Source organism: Hyaena hyaena, unplaced genomic scaffold (genome assembly GCF_003009895.1).
Source record: "Hyaena hyaena isolate Hyena2069 unplaced genomic scaffold, ASM300989v1 scaffold_322, whole genome shotgun sequence".
Taxonomy (NCBI): domain Eukaryota; kingdom Metazoa; phylum Chordata; class Mammalia; order Carnivora; family Hyaenidae; genus Hyaena; species Hyaena hyaena.
In genome coordinates, this window is record NW_024080954.1 from 741,692 (window position 1) to 759,453 (window position 17,762).

The window sequence follows — 17,762 nt, forward strand, 5'->3', positions numbered from 1 at the left end:
CAGTTCATGTAGATTGACATTGTTAGAACTTTAAATTCTAGGCCCACATGTACAATTATAAATGTTTCCTTTTTATTAATTTTTACTGTTTTATTTTATTTTTTGAGAGACAGAGTGTGGGTAGGAGAGGGGCAGAGAAAGAGGGAGACACAGAATCTGAAGCAGGCTCCAGGCTCTGAGCTGTCAGCACAGAGCTGTACGGGGGACTTGAACCCACAAACACAAGATCACGACTGAGCCAAAGTCAGAAGTGCAACCAACTGAGCCACCCAGGTGCCCCCATTTATAAATGTTTTTTCAGTGGTAAAAGCTATTAACCAAGGCTTTCTGACACTCAAGGCCTTGATGCTTAAGACAATACTAAAGTGGAAATAGAGTCAGGTGGCATCATATAGTTTTATAATTGAGATATATAAATATTTATATATTTATATTAATTTATTTTTTTAATTAAATGTTTATTTTTGAGGGAGAGAGAGAGAGAAAGAGCATGAACAGGGGAGGGGCGGAGAGAGAGGGAGACACAGAACCCGAAGCAGGCTTCACGCTCTGAGCTATCAGCACAGAGCCTAACACAGGCTGGAATTCATGAGCCATGAGATCATGACCTGAGCCAAAGTCAGATGCTTAACTGACTGAGCCACCCAGGTGCTCCTATTAATTTGTTTTTAAAACTCATGCCATGTACTTTGATGGTTAATGCACACAACATAAAATTTATCAGTTTAACCGTTTTTAGAGTACAATTGAATGGAATTTAATACATTCAAAATATTGTGCAAACATTAACTCTGTGTAGTTCCAGACATTTTTATCACCCCAAAAAGAAACATGGTACACATTTATTAGTCATTTCCCATTCTCCTTTCCCTCAGCCCCTGGCTACCATTAATCTGCTTTATGTTTCTATGAATTTGCCCTTTCTGGATATCTAGTGTAAGTAAAATCACATGTACATGATATGTAGGCTTTGGTATCTGGTTTCTTTCAATCAACATGTTTTCAAGCTTCATCTATATTGTAGAATGTATCGGTATTTCATTTTTATTTATTTAATTTTTATTTATTTATTTTCAGAGAGAGAGAGAGGGAGAGCGAGGAGTGGGGGAAGGGCAAAGAGGGAGAGAGAATCTTTAAGCAGGCTACTCATTGTCAGTGCAGAGCCCAGCATGGGGCTCAGTCTCAACAAAGTGTGAGATCATGACGTGAGCCAAAATCCAGAGTCGGATGCTCAGTCATGAGCCACTCAGGTTCCCCAGTATTTCATATTTCTTACGACTGAATAATATTCCACTGTGTAGATATAACATATTTTTCATCATTTCATTAGTTGATGGAGAATTTTCCTCCCATTTTTTGGTTATTGTGAATAGTGTTACTGTGAACATTGTTGTACAAGTGCTTGTTTGACCACATGTCATATATTATAAATTCTTTTGGAATTTTGGGAATTGGGAATTATATGACAATTCTATGTTTAAATTTTTGAGTAACTGCCAAACCGTTTTCCACAGCAGCTGCCCCACTTTACATTCCTTCCAGCAATGCATAAGGGCTCCAATTTGTCCACATATGCATCAGCACCTCTTATTTTCCATTTTTAAATTATAGCCATCTTATTAGATATAAAGTGTTATCCCATTATGGTTTGGATTTGCATTTTCCTAATGGCAAATGATGCAGAGCATCTTTTCCTGTACTTTTTGGACATTTTGTATCCTGTTTGAAAGAATGCCTTGGCTCTCTTTTTCCTTAAGTTTATTTATTTATTTTGAAAGAGAGAGCATGTATGAGCAGGGGAGGGGCAGAGAGAGAGGGAGACAGAATCCCAAGTGGTCTCTATGCTGTCAGCATGGAGCCTGATGTGGGGCTTGAGCTCACAGATCTCAAGACCATGACCTGAGCCAAAAGCAAGAGTTGGCTGCTTAACCAACTGAGGCACCCAGATGACTAGTCTGTGGCTCATTTTCAATTTGTGTTGTTTTTCCTTTTGTTGAGTTGTAAGAGTTCTTTTACATGTATATACACTAGACCGTTATCAGGTATATCATTTGCAAATATTTTCTACTATACTGTGAGTCGTCTTTTCACTCTCTTGATAGTGTCCTTTGATTCACAAGAAGTTTTCATTTTGATGAAGTCTAATATATCCATTTTGCTGTTGTTTTTGGTGTCATATTTCAGCATCCATTGCCAAATCCAACATCATGATTTACTCCAGTGTTTTTATTCTAAGAATGTTATAGTTTTGTATCTTATATTTTTGATCCATTTTGAGTTAATTTTTTAAATATTAAGTGAGGTAGATAGTCACCTTTATTCTTTCGCATGTAGATAATCCAGATTTTACAGAATCATTTGTTGAAGAACCTATTTTGCCCACCTCCATTAAAAGACCTTGACACTCTTGTCAGAAATCAATTGGCTAAAGATGTAAGCGCTGATTTCTGAACTCTCACTTCTATTCCACTGAGCCATATGTTTATCTTTATGCCAGTACCAAACTTTTTTGATTACTATAGTTTGTAGTAAATTTTGAAATTGGGAAGTGTGAGTCTTCTTTTTCAAGACTGCTTTGATTACTAGAGGTAATTTGCAATTTCATATGAATTTTAGTATTTTTTCCATCTCTGCAAAAAAAAAAAGGTCATTATGTTTTGACAGGGTTTGCCTCAATTTGTAGATAACCTTGTAGAGTATTGCCATCTTAATAATAATACATTTCCAATCTATGAACAAAGGGTATTTTTCCTTTTGTCTATTTCTTTAATTTTTTCAGCATTGTTTTCATAGTTTTCACTGTATAAATTTTGTACCTCGTTAGCTTAATTTGTTAATAAGTATTTTATTTTTTGATGCTTTTGTAGAAGATACTTTTTTCTTAATTTCCTTTTTTGAATTGTTCACTATTTTTTTTGGATTATTCACTATTAGTATGTTAAAATGTAACTGATTTTTGTGTCTTGATATTGTAAAACTTTGAGTAATTTACTAGCTCTAATAGTTATGTTGTTAATTTTTTAGGACTCCCTTTATATAAGATCATGTCATCTGTGAAAAGAGATAGTTTTACTTCTTCCTTTCCAATCTGGATGATTTTTACCTCTTTTTATTATTGCGTAATTGTTTTAGCTAGAACTTTCAGTAAAATGTTGAGTAGAAGTAGTAAAAGCAGGCATTCTTGTCTTGTTCCTGGTCATATGGAAAAAATCTTTAGTCTTTTAATTAAAATGTTTTTGGGGGTTTGGTTTTGTTTTTCAAAAATGCCCTTTATTTTTCTTTTAAAAAAAAATTTTTTTTAATGTTTTATTTATTTCTAGGAGAAAGAGAGAGACAGCGTGAGCAGGGGAGGGTCAGAGAGATAGGGAGTCACAGACTGAAACAGGCTCCAGGCTCTGAGCTGGCAGTCAGCACAGAGCCCGACGCGGGGCTCAAACCCACGAACAGGGAGATCATGACCTAAGCGAAAGTCGGACGCTTAGCCGCCTAAGCCACCCAGGCACCCCGCCCCTTATTTTTCTGAGCAAGTTTCTTTCTATTCTTTTTTTGTGGCATGTTTTACCCATGAAAGATTATTGGATTTTGTCAAATGCTTTTCTTTAACAATTGACATGATCACGTGTTTTTTCCCCCTTCATTCTATTTATGTGGTGCATCATATCAGTTAGCTTTTATATGTCGAATCATCGTAGCATTCCTAGGATAAATCCCACATGGCCATGGTGTATAATCTTTCAATATGCTGCTGAATTGGGGTTACCAAAATTCAGTCAAGGACTTTTGCATCTATATTCATTAGAGATACTGGTCTGTAGTTTTCCTTTATTGTGATGTCTTTGGCTTTGGTTTCAAAATTATGTTGGCTTCACAAAGTGAATTAGAAAGTTTTCCCTCTTCTATTTTTTGGGGAAGTTTCTTTATTTTTTCTTTCTGCCTCTCAGACTGGATAATTTCAATTGTCCTATTTTCAAGTTCACGGATTCTTTCTTCTTCCTGCTCAAATCTGATGTTGATATCTTCCAATGAATTTTTCATTTTGACTGTTATACTTTTCAGTGCCTAAATTTGTTCTTTTTATTGACATTCTCTATTTGATGATACATTCTTTTCCTGTTTCCCTTTAGTTTTTTATGTTCATTATTACATTTAGCTCTTTAAGCATATTTTAAAAAGTTGATTTAAATCTTTGTCTCATAACTCCAAAGGGCTTTCTCAGGGACAGTTTCTATTTGTTTCTTTGTGTGTGCCTATAAATAGACCATAGTTTCTTGGCATGCTTCACAATTTTTGTTGACAACTTGATATTTTAAATATTATAATATATTGATGTGCCTCAGTGACTCGGTTAAGACTTTGGCTCAGATCATGATCTTATGGTTCATGTATTCAAGCCCCACATTGGGCTTACTGCTATCAGGGCAGAGCCCTCTTCAGATCCCCTGGCTCCCTCTATCTCTCCCCCTGCCCTGTTCATGTTCTCTCTCTATCAAAAATAAATAAACATTAAAATAAATAAATATTATAATGTAGTAACTCTGGAATTCAAATTCTCCTCCTTCCCCAGAGTTTGTTGTTGCTGCTTGTGGGTTTTACTTATTTGTTTAGTGACATTTATAAAATATTTTGGGAGAGACTAAAGACTTTGTTGCATGTGGGCCTTAAAGTCTCTAGATGCCTGGAGCGAAAAAAAAATCCCCCAGTCTTTGCACAGGTCTGTGTATGTTTGTTGTAACATTCTTCAGTGCTCCAGCTGTTTACAGTATAGCTTGGCCTTGTTTTCATATTTGCATAGGCTTGAATGCCTATGACAGTTAAGGGTTTAGGATCTTCTCAAATATTTTTTTTAGCATATTTCTAACTCAGATCATGAGCATGGCCTTGTAGATTACTTAATATACATGAGGACTTTCAAAGTCCTTATTCCTCAAAAGCATCTCTTTTCCAGCAATTCCTTCCAGCTTTTTGAGGTGTCTCTTGTTTCCCACAATTGATATCATTTGCCTTATGTGGCAGCACATAGTTCATTTGCCTTCGAATGTTTTCAACCACTGACTTCTGCAGCCATGTTACTCCTTCTCTGCTCTGAAAGAGCTTTGAGTTAGAGAAATAAAAGCAAACTCTTTGCATTAGGCTTCAGGGAACTGCAAGAGAGGTCAAAACAGACAGTCACATTTCTTTGAAAACAAAGTTTGCTATGTTCCCTTTGGCCCTAGGAGCCCACACTAGGGATGTGGACTGCCATCTTCAAGACTGCCACCCATCTGGGGGAAGTGAAGTCAAGGGTAAGTTAAATTGTTCTGTAGTTCTCTTTCCAGTGTTCAGTTGCCTTTCTATTGATCAAAAGTTCAGTTGATTGCTATAAACCTTTGACTGTTTTCCAGAGTTCTGACAAAGTTGATTCTGACAGTTTTTGCCAGGTTTTCTAGTGTTTTTGCAGTGAGACATGCTCTTTGAGTTCCCTACTCCACCATTTTGGATGATGAAGTACACTTTTAACTATTATTCTTACCCATATAAATTATATTTGCTTGAACATAGAACAGAAATTATTTTTTTCACTCAGGATTTGTATTGGGTACATACTACATGCTAAAATCTATCCTTAAAAAGTAGATATAACCATGAACAAGACCTGAAATCGTTTGTCAGAGGTTTATGTGCTTCTGAGAACATAAAAGCTACCAAAGCTACTAGGACCCATGGGTAGCACCTACTTTTGTAAACATTTATTGGGATGCAGCTACACCCATTCCTTTATATGTTGACTGTGGCTGTTTTTGTGGTATAGTAGCATACTTGAGTACTTCCAACAAAGCTGAAAATATTTGCTATTTGGTCTTTCACAAAAAGCATTTGCAGACTCCTGAATACAGAGTTTTGGAAAGGAAAAAAAAAAAGGACAGAGCCGCTATGTCATGCAAGAGTGTATACATGTTATGATTGAACATATTATATTTCAAATATGCAGGAAAGGAACAATAAATTATTAAAAGATAATTATTTGATACCAGTGTGGCAAATAAATTTCTTAATATTTAAGAAAAACACTATAAAGAAAATACTGGTAAATCTACCTTCCAATTAACTATGCTACAGTTTTGCTTTGGTGTGAGTCTGAAATTTTAATATAATTTTCACATCACTCTATTATTAAACTTTCTGTACATATGAAAAATTATGGCCTGGACTGAAAATTATGGCCCAATTTTAGGCAATAGCATGGCTCTAAAATTATGCAGCATCAAAGAAGATGTATTCCAAACTTGTAGGATAGGCTTAGCCTAAAATGAAGAGGATTTGTATGTATGAAGCCAAAGAATATTATACACTTGCATGACGATTATTTTAGAAGTGTAGCCATTTGGCACTAGATTGGACAATGACTGATGTAGTAAATCTTAAAAGTCCACCTAGAGACACAAGGAAACTGATGAGAATTGTATTGCTGACTTCAAGAAAGTAAAAAACTTCAGGCTTATTTGTTACTAACACAGTGTACTAGAGGGAGGGCACCAGTTTTGTGTATCAGAAAGAGGCTATCAATGTTATAATGGTACTGGTGTACATGAGGAAATGAGTCCTATAAAAATCACAAGTTTTTTTTTTTGTTTGTTTCCCTTCTGGGCACAAAGATTACAGATAAACAGCATTTCTTTGCACCCTAGAGAACTAAGACCAGCACCAGATGTTTCTCTAGAAATGTTTGAACTTGGCTTCCTTAAAATCTGAAAGCAATTACCATAAAAATATCTGAAATATAGATTACCACTAACTTCTAGGAGCATTGCTGGCTCATAAAAAGGCATAAACTCATATGCTTTTAATGTCTTTCTTAATCTTGAAAGAATTGTTGATTTAATTAAAGCACAGATTTTTTAACACAAGACTCAAATCATCTATAAAAAGCAATATATTTCATGACCCCTTAAGAATACCACATTAACTTTGTCTTTTCACACATCCTAAAAATGTCAATTAATGTCAAATTAAATCCAAGATGGACACATTAAATTCCCATTGGCTTCAAATATTTTATTATATGCTTTTGAATGTGTTCACTCTGGAGATTTTTCTGGTAATCATTAAGGAATGTTTGTACCTCAAGTTGAATCTCTTCCTCTCATGTCTATACTGTTTTCCAGTCATCTACGTGTGATGAAGTTTTAACTGGAAATCACAGGCACAGAGGCGGGCTGAAGCAAGCCAGATCTGACACCTGTAAAATAGAAACAAGATACCTCAACCAACTGGCACCTGTCAGTGGTTACATATGAATGGCATTTTTATGGCCGAATATTATTCAAGCCTATTTCGAAACCTCAAATTAACTAGCAGTTCAACTGCTCAGGATTGTTAATAATGAAGACATAATTATAAAGAGGTTACAAATTTGCAAAAGTAATTTCCACTGGGCTTTGAAATTATAAATGTTTTCATGACGTTTATTTTTATTTTCCTTTTTTTCTTACCACTTTGAAAACAAAAAGGAACTCTTAGCATGTTATTCCCCTGTGTTTAGCTCTCTGCACCAGTTCTTTGCTTCATGGGAGGTGGAGAATAACAGCAAATCTGGCTGAGGAGGGAGACTTAAAGAATGTTAGAAAACAACAGATCATAATGCCACAGATGCAGGGCCAGAATGCTGAGCTTGTAAATGAATACTGGCACCCAGATAATATCACTATGTATTTGATAGAGAAAGAAAATTAGCTGATTAAAAATACTTCTACATAAGTGTAGAAATAACAAACTTTTAAAAGAGATTTAAAAAAAAACAAACCTACTTTTTGATACTTCAGTATGGGTAGCAGTGAGTTGGAGAAAGGAAACATGAGACATCCAAGAAAGGGGTATAGAAGCTAAGCTTAATGTGCAGCTCTGAAGTGAGAGCTCATAGAACATCACATGAGGTACCAGCTTTGCCCACCAAGGTTGGTGTGATTGAGGGGATTGCGATGGTACCCAGACAAGTATGAGAGTGTAAACTTAGTGGGATTATTTCCAAGTGAGTTGGATAAAACTGATAAGGAATAACCATGAAATGGTGTGAAAGGATAACTAACATTATTAGATCTTTCCTGCTGGTTTGTGGGAACCAGGTCTGAACTGGATATGTTTTGAGCAAAAGAGTATGTATCCAGCTTTTGCAAATAATATTAAGTTGTATAAACAGAAACTAAGACTAAATGCCATCGGGGAAAAGCGGAAGCCCTGTTACATAGTCATTTTTTCAGCTATATTAGGACTGGAAATAATAGACCAATAGAAGGTGACAGCTGAACAAAACCGTAGAGGTTTTGGGTCATCGCATTATGGGATATAGATATGAAAACTGAGATACAGAGTATCTTGTGAACCAGATTTGTGTACATATCACACATACACACGCACGTGCGCACGTGCACACACACACACACACACACACACACACACACACACTGCCCCTGATATGACTTACCCTCTACCAGTGTAGTTTTCTTCACTTTGGTATCAAGCCTAGTGTAAAAAGTCTTTCCTGAGTGCCATTGTTTTCCCATTTATCATTAATAAACACAGGGGTCTAGGCTTGCTAGCATATGTAGTACAGGAAAGAATCAAATCTTTGTGAGAAAGTGCACTGGAAATTATCTGAAAGGGCACACACAAAACCAACAATAGTACTTACCTCCAAAAAGAGAGCGAACTGGAGAAAAATTAGGGTGGTGGTCAAAGGCAATTTTAGCCTCATCTATAATGTTTTAGTTTTGGACAGAATGCCTTTAGATACCATTTGTGTAAATGAAAAATCAATTTTAAAAAGTGTTTTAGTATATATACAGGTTAATCTTAGCATATTTTTATATTTATAAAATTTATATTTTAAAAAATTGCTTAAGACAGAAAACACATAGTATCATTTCCCCAATTCTAGTAATATTATCTTAAATAGCCATTTCTGAATAAGCATGTGAAGTCAATTCTTTACCTTTCAGTTTCTACCATAATTTCATGTGTATTTGTTCTAACTGATAGATTACTATATCACAAAGCCCACAAAAGACAGATTTTCTTTCTATGGCACCTACCACCAAACTTGGTATCCTCTAATAGAAGTTACTATCAATTAAAATTTTCTCTTAAGGTGCACCTGGATAGCTCAATCAGTTAAGCATCCCACTTAGGTTTAGGTCATGATCTCACTGCTCCTGAGTTCTAGCCCCACACCGGGTTCTGTGCTGACAGCTTGGAGCCTAGAGCCTGGAACCTACTTTGGATTCTGTGTCTCCCTCTCTCTGTGCTCCTCCCCCAACTGTGTGTGCGCGCGTGTGCTCTCTCTCTCTCTCTCAAAAATAAACAAACATTAAAGAAATGAAAAAAAATTTTCTCTTAAAATATTAGAAAGTACCGGGAAACCAAAATATTTATAAAGAGAGGAACAGAATTTCAGACATTTAAATATTTCATGCAAATATGCTAGAAATACACCAACCTAAGATAATAACCCAGGGCTTCATCTAATGGTAGTAGGTTAATTATCCCTTGATGGGAATCAGTCTCATCTACAGAGGCTAGCTTCTGATGCTATCATGTTTACCAAACTTGAGGCTAGTATTCACATATACATTTTGATTATTTTGATATCTTGGGTACACTATAGTCATCACATTCTAATGTGCATAGGTATGTTATAGAAGTAGAGTTTTGGAACTGGTAAGAACCTTCAGAATCTTCTAATTCAGCTTCTTCAAATGAGATATTGAGAACCAAAAAATTATTGACTTAAAATCACTCAGCAAGTTAGTAATTTCAGACACAGGTGCTGATCCACATCTATAAATGTGTTTTCTTGTTTTTTCTTTTTCTTTTTTTTTTAATGTTTATTTTTGAGACAGTGTGAGCAGGGGAGGGGCAGAGAGAGACACACACACACACACAGAATCTGAAGCAGACTCCAGGCTCTGAGCTGTCAGCACAGAGCCTGACACAGGGCTCAAACCCACAAACTGTGAGATCATGACCTGAGTCAAAGTAGGACGCTTAACCTACTGAGCCACCCAGGCACCCCTAAATGTGTTTTCTTATATGCAACCAAGTTAGAAATGTAAAATGGGTATGAGAAAAAAAGCATCACAAGAGTTCATTAAATATTCTAAGGTACACCTAAGCAAAAGCTTGCCTCTAATACAGATTTTTTAAAAAATATATTGTGTTTCTGTTTAACAAACCTTGCTTTCTCTCAGTTAATATCCTGCATTGTCCAATGCTTCCTAATTGCAATTAAATCCCTAACACTGTTCCTTTCAGATAGAGGCAAATGCACTCTTGCCAATTCCCCCATCAACTAGTTTGCAAACTTTCTATTTTTTGCCCTCTTCCTGGGACTAAGTCAAACCTATGAAGTCCTACTGTGTAATTCCCCTTCATCTTATATTGAAAAGTGCTCTTTCTCTTGCAATCTGATGTACAATCAAAAATTTCAAACTGCTAATAAACAGCATGGATTCTTGGGTCAGAAAGCTGACCATCTGTGTGCCAAACACCTGGGTATAAAGAATGAAGCCTCTCATTATTGATTCAAAACATGAATATAAATTGGAGAACTCTGGAATGTTATCAGACAAAACATCAGAAGGTGCTAATAAACTCATAACTTCACACAGTGCCCTGTAGATGTTGCTTCAACTTCTCTTCAGTTTTTCTTTCCATTCTTTTATGTATATATCTGCGAGATTTAGCAAATAAAAGTACAAGACACCCAGTTAAATTTGAACTTCAGATAAACAACAAATTTTTAGTGTGTGTATCCTGCAATATTCGGAACATACACCAAAAAATTCTTTGTAGTTCATCTGAAATTCAGATTTAACTGAGTGTCTTGTATATTTTATCAGAAAACCCTAATTGTATGCAAATACCTTTGAGCTACCTCTGAAGATAATCTGGCTTTTCATATGAACTAATATGTGATGTTCACAAATTTCGGGGAAAGAGATTTTCATCGAGTGAATATCTTATGAACTTTGCTTCAAGACCTACCTAGGGAAATTTGGCAGACTTGGTTTATTAAACAGTCAAACATAAAGATTCAATAATATTTTAGGCTTTGCAGGTCACCCAGTCTCTCTTGCAACTCTTTCTTCATAGGATGAAAGCAGTCACAGTACATAAATAAATGTGGCCATATTCCAATAAAACTGTATTTAAGAAATCAGGTGTCCAGCCAGATTTGGTTTGCAGGCTGTAGTTCCAATTAACGTCACGTAGCCAGTATTCCAGTGACATTAAATTTATCTTACTGGAAAATCAGTCCATTCAGTTGGATAAAGCTGGACCTTGCAAAAATCATAAAAAAATAGTGTGATATTTAAGTGAAATGGAAATCAAGCTTTTGCATGTATAATCTGAAACTGGACTGTAAGAGAGATAAGAATTACCATATGATTAGTTAAGTTTGTAACGTTAATTAGAACTAGTTAATTTTAGAACATTATGCTATTACCTAGTTCATAATACAGAGAGACACTGTTGTTTAGCCAAATTAGTACTTTTTAAAAAAAATTAATGAGTATATTTAAAATTAAAAATGAAGGTGGAAGCTGGTATTTCAAAGAAGATAGAAAATTTAAACAAGAGAAGTAACACTGAACAAAGCAAATGAAAAAGGATCTTGTTATACAAGGGCAGCTGGAAGGCAGAAAAATAACAGGATATGGCTGGTAGGATAAATAGAGAGAGACAAATCTTGAGCAGTTTCCATGACTCATTGCTGAGCCACAGTAACCGGAGCAGTACAGACTGATTCAAAATGGATATAGAGAAAGTGAATATGGCCTGGAAGGAGACAGACAAAAAGAGTCAAGGACCAAGAGAGGGTGAAAAGGAGCAATGTCTTAGAGAGACACCTTTCCTGGCAAGACATGTGGAAAATAGAGATAGAGAGATTGGTTTTGTTTATGATCTTTTGCCAGCAACTACTTGCTTACAATACAAGAGATAGGTCAAAGATGATGGGTGTACCTGATGATGACAGGAAAGCCATTTTTTACAGTGTGTTTTGCTGTCCTAGGAGTTTAGTCTGGTAGAAGGTATTCAGGCATACGTTTAAAATCAATCATGCATGTGACAGCCAACAATGTATTTCAGATAATCCATTGGAACAAGTGTTTCACTTGCTAAATTTGAGGCACAGATAAAGAGATGCAAAAGCAAATTGAGTGGAAAAAAAATCACTTTATTAAATGTTTCTATTTTCCCTTTTCATCAGCATCAAAGCCAGAATCATCCTGACACAACAGTAATTGTATAAACGGCTGAAATGAAGTAAAGAGGTTATTGTCATTGAATAGCTATCTCCATGGCAATCGGAATAGATTGTATACAATAAAGAGTGAAAAGAAGTAAATGAATAATGAATAAATACAATGCACATTCTGAGAGAACTCAGAAGCAAGCTGATGGTTGAGAGGGTGCCAGAAAAGTTACCGGAGTTCGTGATACCAGAAATGACCAACATTCTAACTTTGTTAATTTGTGAGATAAAATTGTCCCCAAGTTGGAATGCAAATTTAGAGGAAATGGCCCAGGATAGCTTTAGCTAGGCATAGTCATCACAAAAACAGTAACTGAATTAATCTTAACAGGAGATTTTTATATACTCTTATCAAATTAACCTTAAAAAAATTTCTAGCTCCTGTGTGAATATTTTGCATTTGTCACAGTAAAATATGTAATTGTTTCTGTTGAAGTCACTAGATATCATCAAAGGCAAAAATATATCTTCCTGGACGCATAGTAACTAGTCTTTACTGAGCACTTTATAATGCCAGGCGTGGTGTTAAGTGCTTTTATATATATGTCTTACAGTATCCCTGGGAAGGTGGTATTTTTAATGTCTCTATTTACATATGGAAAAAATGAGGCCCAGGAAGGTTAAGTAACAGTCTCAGGGACACAGCTGAGAAGTGACAGTGCAAGTCTTCTATTGCCAGGCTGTCCCACTCTATATTAAAGAGTTTTATATATGCCCAGACAGATGATCACTCACCACCTGCAACAACAGCCAATGTGGCCTTCATTACTTTATTTTGATGGCACTTGGGAACTATATACAAGCCTTCCTGTTCTGGCTCACAACCATGGTACGTCTCATCACTTATGATACTGGTTCCTGGCTGGGAGGGTGATCTGGTGGTGTCATCTACTACCACACTGACTTCCAGAGTTGATTCTGTGATCTTACTGGCTAGAAAGGTTTGCCCTTCCTCCCCCCTCAGTCTGGGGCAGTCCTCCAGAGACCCATTCTTTGGTTGTAGATGTTTATAGAAGCCATCCTCTTTCTGGAATTAGTGAAGTGAATGCTGAAGGTGGTTCTATTCAAAGTATGTTCCTCAAAATAGCAGAGTGGCAACACCGGAGAGCTTGCTCAAAAGGCAGCTTCTTGGGTCCTACCACCCAGATTTACTATGTCAGTATCTTTAGGATTTGCATTTTACCAAGACATCCAAGTGATTTGTGTGCATATTAAAATTGGAGAAATATCAACTTAGAGGACTTCCTTTAGCCATCACTTTTCCTCACGTTTAGAAGATCCATTACTGTGTGTCAAGGGAGTCTTCCAGGACTCAGTTGCAGCTGACCAGAGATTTCCCTAGCTAGACATGGTAGGTGACAGTTGTAGCCCTACTTGAAAATGGCTCTTCTTCATAGAATTATAAATTGGAAAATGTTTTTCTCAGAGCCTTAGTTTTCCTCAGATTGCCAACAAAATCAGTGACACAAAAGCTTCACTGTGGAATCAGACCTGTCATAGCTCCTTGACTTTCGTGTGTGCCTCACTTCATAAAAGAACTCAAAACTAAAACTGAAAAGCTACATAGAATTCAGGTCAGTGTAAGATGGTAGAAATCATGGCAGCTGACTGTGAAAGCTTAGTGACAGACTTGTGATACAAAAACAGCACTGCTGCCTCCCATTTCTTCCCTTTATTCCTGGCTGCCTCAGCACTCACCTTTTCCTAAATATTTATTTAGTATTCCAGAGATTAATTTTGAGTAAGTGCTTAGTGCCAGAGTCTTATCCTGCCAAATAAGAGTCAAGTCTACTTGAAATGATGCCATCAGTGCATAAATTATAGAAGGATAATATAAACAAAATAAGAAATTGTAAGCAAAATCACCAATAATTTATATTATCAGCCAAGTGAAAGCTCTATTGAAACACAGTCTGGTCTCCCTGTTTATGACCAAGCCCCAACAAACACTCCATGATAAAATAAGAAAACTAAACTTGACTTGACTGTTAATTGTCCAGAACCAAGGGTCTTCAGTACAGATTGCAAACAAATCAAACAGTTAAAAATCCCAGTTTTTCGCAAGTGATTAGTGTAGATTTTCTTTAACTTTAAAATCAATTTACTTATTTTTCATCTTGTACTAAAAATTTACCCCCACCTGCCTCCATATCTCACTTCCTCCTTGTCTATCTCTGTATCTGCCACCCTATCTTTGAAGTTTTTGCATCTCTCTCCTTGTGATCACACAACTTATTTTAGAACTGGCCAGGGTTTCTTTAGAAGGTTTCAATCTGGACTCCTAACACCCAGAATTTAAATTCATTCTGCATCCCGGACAAAGCAGGAATTAGAGACGTGTACAGACAGACATGACATGAAGACAGATGCCAAACAATAGAGGGCTAAGGAAAGGCAGATGTCGAGGGGGGCAAAATTCAAATAGGAGAGAAGTGAATCAATAAATACATAAGAAGTGAGAGAGCCGAGAGAGAAAGAGAGAGAGAGAGAGAATAAAGACCCTTTAAAAAGGACCACAGGATTTTACAAGGTCCAGACAAAAGATTCTCATCTAAACATGGTCAAAGTATGTGAAATTTAGCACTTATACTTAACAGCTCACTTACCCATTTTATACATAATAGCATAATTACTCTTCAGTTGTGAATGTACCTGATTATACCCATAAGTGGAATGGTAAAAATCATTGTTATGTCAAAATTTTAGTTAAATATGTTTTATTTTCTAATATTATATTAACATCAGCAAAATTATTGCACATACTACATATAACTTTTCAAAAAGAAAAAGTAAAGAAGTACTTTGGCAAGTGGGCAATATAGAATACATGGTGTCTAATATAGCTTTCTAAAGCATCCCCTAATTTAATGGTAAGACCCAAACAGAAGCAAATTGTCAAGTGTGCAGCCAACTGGTCTGCTAAAAGAAATTGCCACATTAATCTCCATTTTGGCCCTAATGAGTAACTAACCATTTCTGATACTTACCTTATTTTTGAGAAATAAAATATACAAGTGAACATAACTAAATATATTGTTTAGGCATAGTTACATATGATAATAATATTTTTCTAAAGGAAAGGGATGCTAAACATAAACCCAGAAGGAAGGCAGTGGAATGCAATAAGGAAAAGCACAATGGTATTGGTGATATTCTAGTTCTTAAATTGGGTAATGAAAGTTTATTTTATTACTAATCACCATGCTTTATATGTTACATGTCTTCATATGCACAAAATTTTATATATTAAAATTTTAAACAAATCATCCAAATATTTTGTTATGCTGCCAATCCATAGAATGCTAATTCAGAAAAAAAATGGAGTGATGAAAATTCACAAGTTTGAACACTAATTATGTGGGGGTAAGCTTATGCCTTGAAATATTTTTCCAATTAAATTGAAAACAGAAGGGGCACCTGGGTGGCTCAGTCGGTTAAGCGTCCGACTTCGGCTCAGGTCATGATCTCACGGTTCGTGGGTTCGAGCCCCACATCAGGCTATGTGCTGACAGCAAGCTCAGAGCCTAGAGCCTGATTCAGATTCTGTATCTCCCTCTCTCTATGACCCTCCCCTGCTCACACTGTCTCTCTCTCTCTCTCAGAAATAAATAAAACATTTTTTAAAAAAATTGAAAACAGAACACATCATTTCTGCCAGAGAAGTTAAGGGTAGGACTCCTGGCCCTTCTGTTTCTTGGTTGTGCTTGAATGTAAAAACGACAATTTTGTTTTTTTCCAAGAATAATTGTAACCATTTTTTCTCAGAACAACTAACTATAAGTTTTGCAGATAGGCTGTGATGAGTTTTAAGATGCAGTGTTTTCCTTACTAGAGTACTATGTGTTTTAGTTTGGATAAATGTCTATAAATGCCATAAGAGAGTTGAAGGATCTACTATAATTCTTTAAAAACCTTCCAATTTTTAAAAGCTAGGCACATTACAACAGGCAGAAAATAATAAAGACTTGTTGAAGATGTGGTATGCCAACATGTGTAAATATCTTAGGATATGTATATAAACAAGACAGATAAATGGAGACTGGGCAACAATGAGCTAAATTTACAGCCTGTTAAATGACCATGCCCTAAGTGTACTGACTCATCAGTGAGTGGTGGACAACAGGGCTCTTAACCTCAGATGATGAAGTAGAAGTAAGTAATCCGCACTAGGTGTACCAGATTGTATGAAAGTGGGGAAATTAGCTAATAAAATGTGGGATAAAAGCAATATCCTTGTGTTCTTCACAAACTAGACTGATGAACCAAATCCAACAAAATACATTTAATCAGAGTATGTGTAAAGTTCAATACTTAGTTTTAAAAATACATAGCAAGACAATTTTTTTGTGAAAAGTTACCAAAAGTGAATTTGATTTTTGCCTGCATGAATAGTGGTAGAGTGTCCAGAAAACTGAGACAATCATTCTCCACTCTGAACTATTCAATCTCCACTCAGGAAATTTTCCATTTAAGTGCCACATCTTCAAGAAGATACTGAAGAAAACAACCAAAGAGATATTAAAGAAAAAAACCAAGATAATGGACTGTCTTGAATCAGCATCACATATGGAATAGTGGATATCAAAACTAAAGAAGAAAAGACATAGCAAAGAAAGGAAAATCAGAGTTCAGCTATGTGTACAAGTACTTCAGGCACTCTCATGTGAGTAATTAATTTGATTTGCAGATTTCTGTCTTAAGGGGAGAACATGGCCAAAGAAGGGAAGAATTATCTAACACTTATTTTTCCTGGGGATAATTTTAATTATGGGAATGCTAAAAGGGAGATTAAAATATTTGACTCAGGATTATATTAGATTAATTTTAATATTTCCAAATCTAAAGTGTATGTGTGATTTCAAATTTGTGTACTTTTCCCAATTAATACAATGTTTTTAAGATTTAAAAAAAATTTATTAGCTCAATAAAATTTGAATTCAACCATTGTATAAATACAGAGAAAAACTAGAATCAATAGATTCTAAAAGACATGATGTTAAGAAAAAGGTTAAACGAAAGAAAATTCAAATGTGGTAACCAAGCCAGTCTTAACTTTCCCATCAGCTTGACAAACTTTAGACAGGCTGCTTCCTGGCTTTATGCCCTGAATTCCCTTTCCTTAAGAGCATTTACTTTAAAAAACATAATTGTTTTCTAAAATGATGTCTTAGCCCCTTTGAGATGTAAATCTTCTCTGAGCCTCTTGAATGATTTATGAGTAAGGAATGGCTTTCTCAAGGGTCTGGGAACTACCAGTTTGAAATGAAATCATTAAGAGAGATAGCATCCCCTATTTTCCATCTCTGTGGAAAAGTAGGAGCCTACCTTGATGCTCACCAATTAGCAAACATAGATGGGCTAAAACAGACAAAAACATCTATACATAACTCAGGAATAACTCAGTGTTACAGCACACCTTACTGCTTAGCCTCTCCCCTCAAGTGCTTCAGTACTTTCCACTAGCTCACCCTAG

The 17,762-nt window shown here is 35.8% G+C and overlaps 1 long non-coding RNA gene across 1 annotated transcript in view; it reads left to right on the plus strand.

Annotated features, from left to right (window-relative positions):
- Window positions 1-16,766, plus strand: part of LOC120242948 — a 95,729-nt gene extending 78,963 nt beyond the window's left edge. The window contains exons 4-5 of the long non-coding RNA XR_005531186.1: window positions 5,214-5,282; window positions 16,746-16,766. This is a non-coding gene — a long non-coding RNA (uncharacterized LOC120242948). The remainder of the gene's footprint in view (window positions 1-5,213; window positions 5,283-16,745) is intronic.
- The last annotated feature ends 996 nt before the right edge of the window (window positions 16,767-17,762 follow it).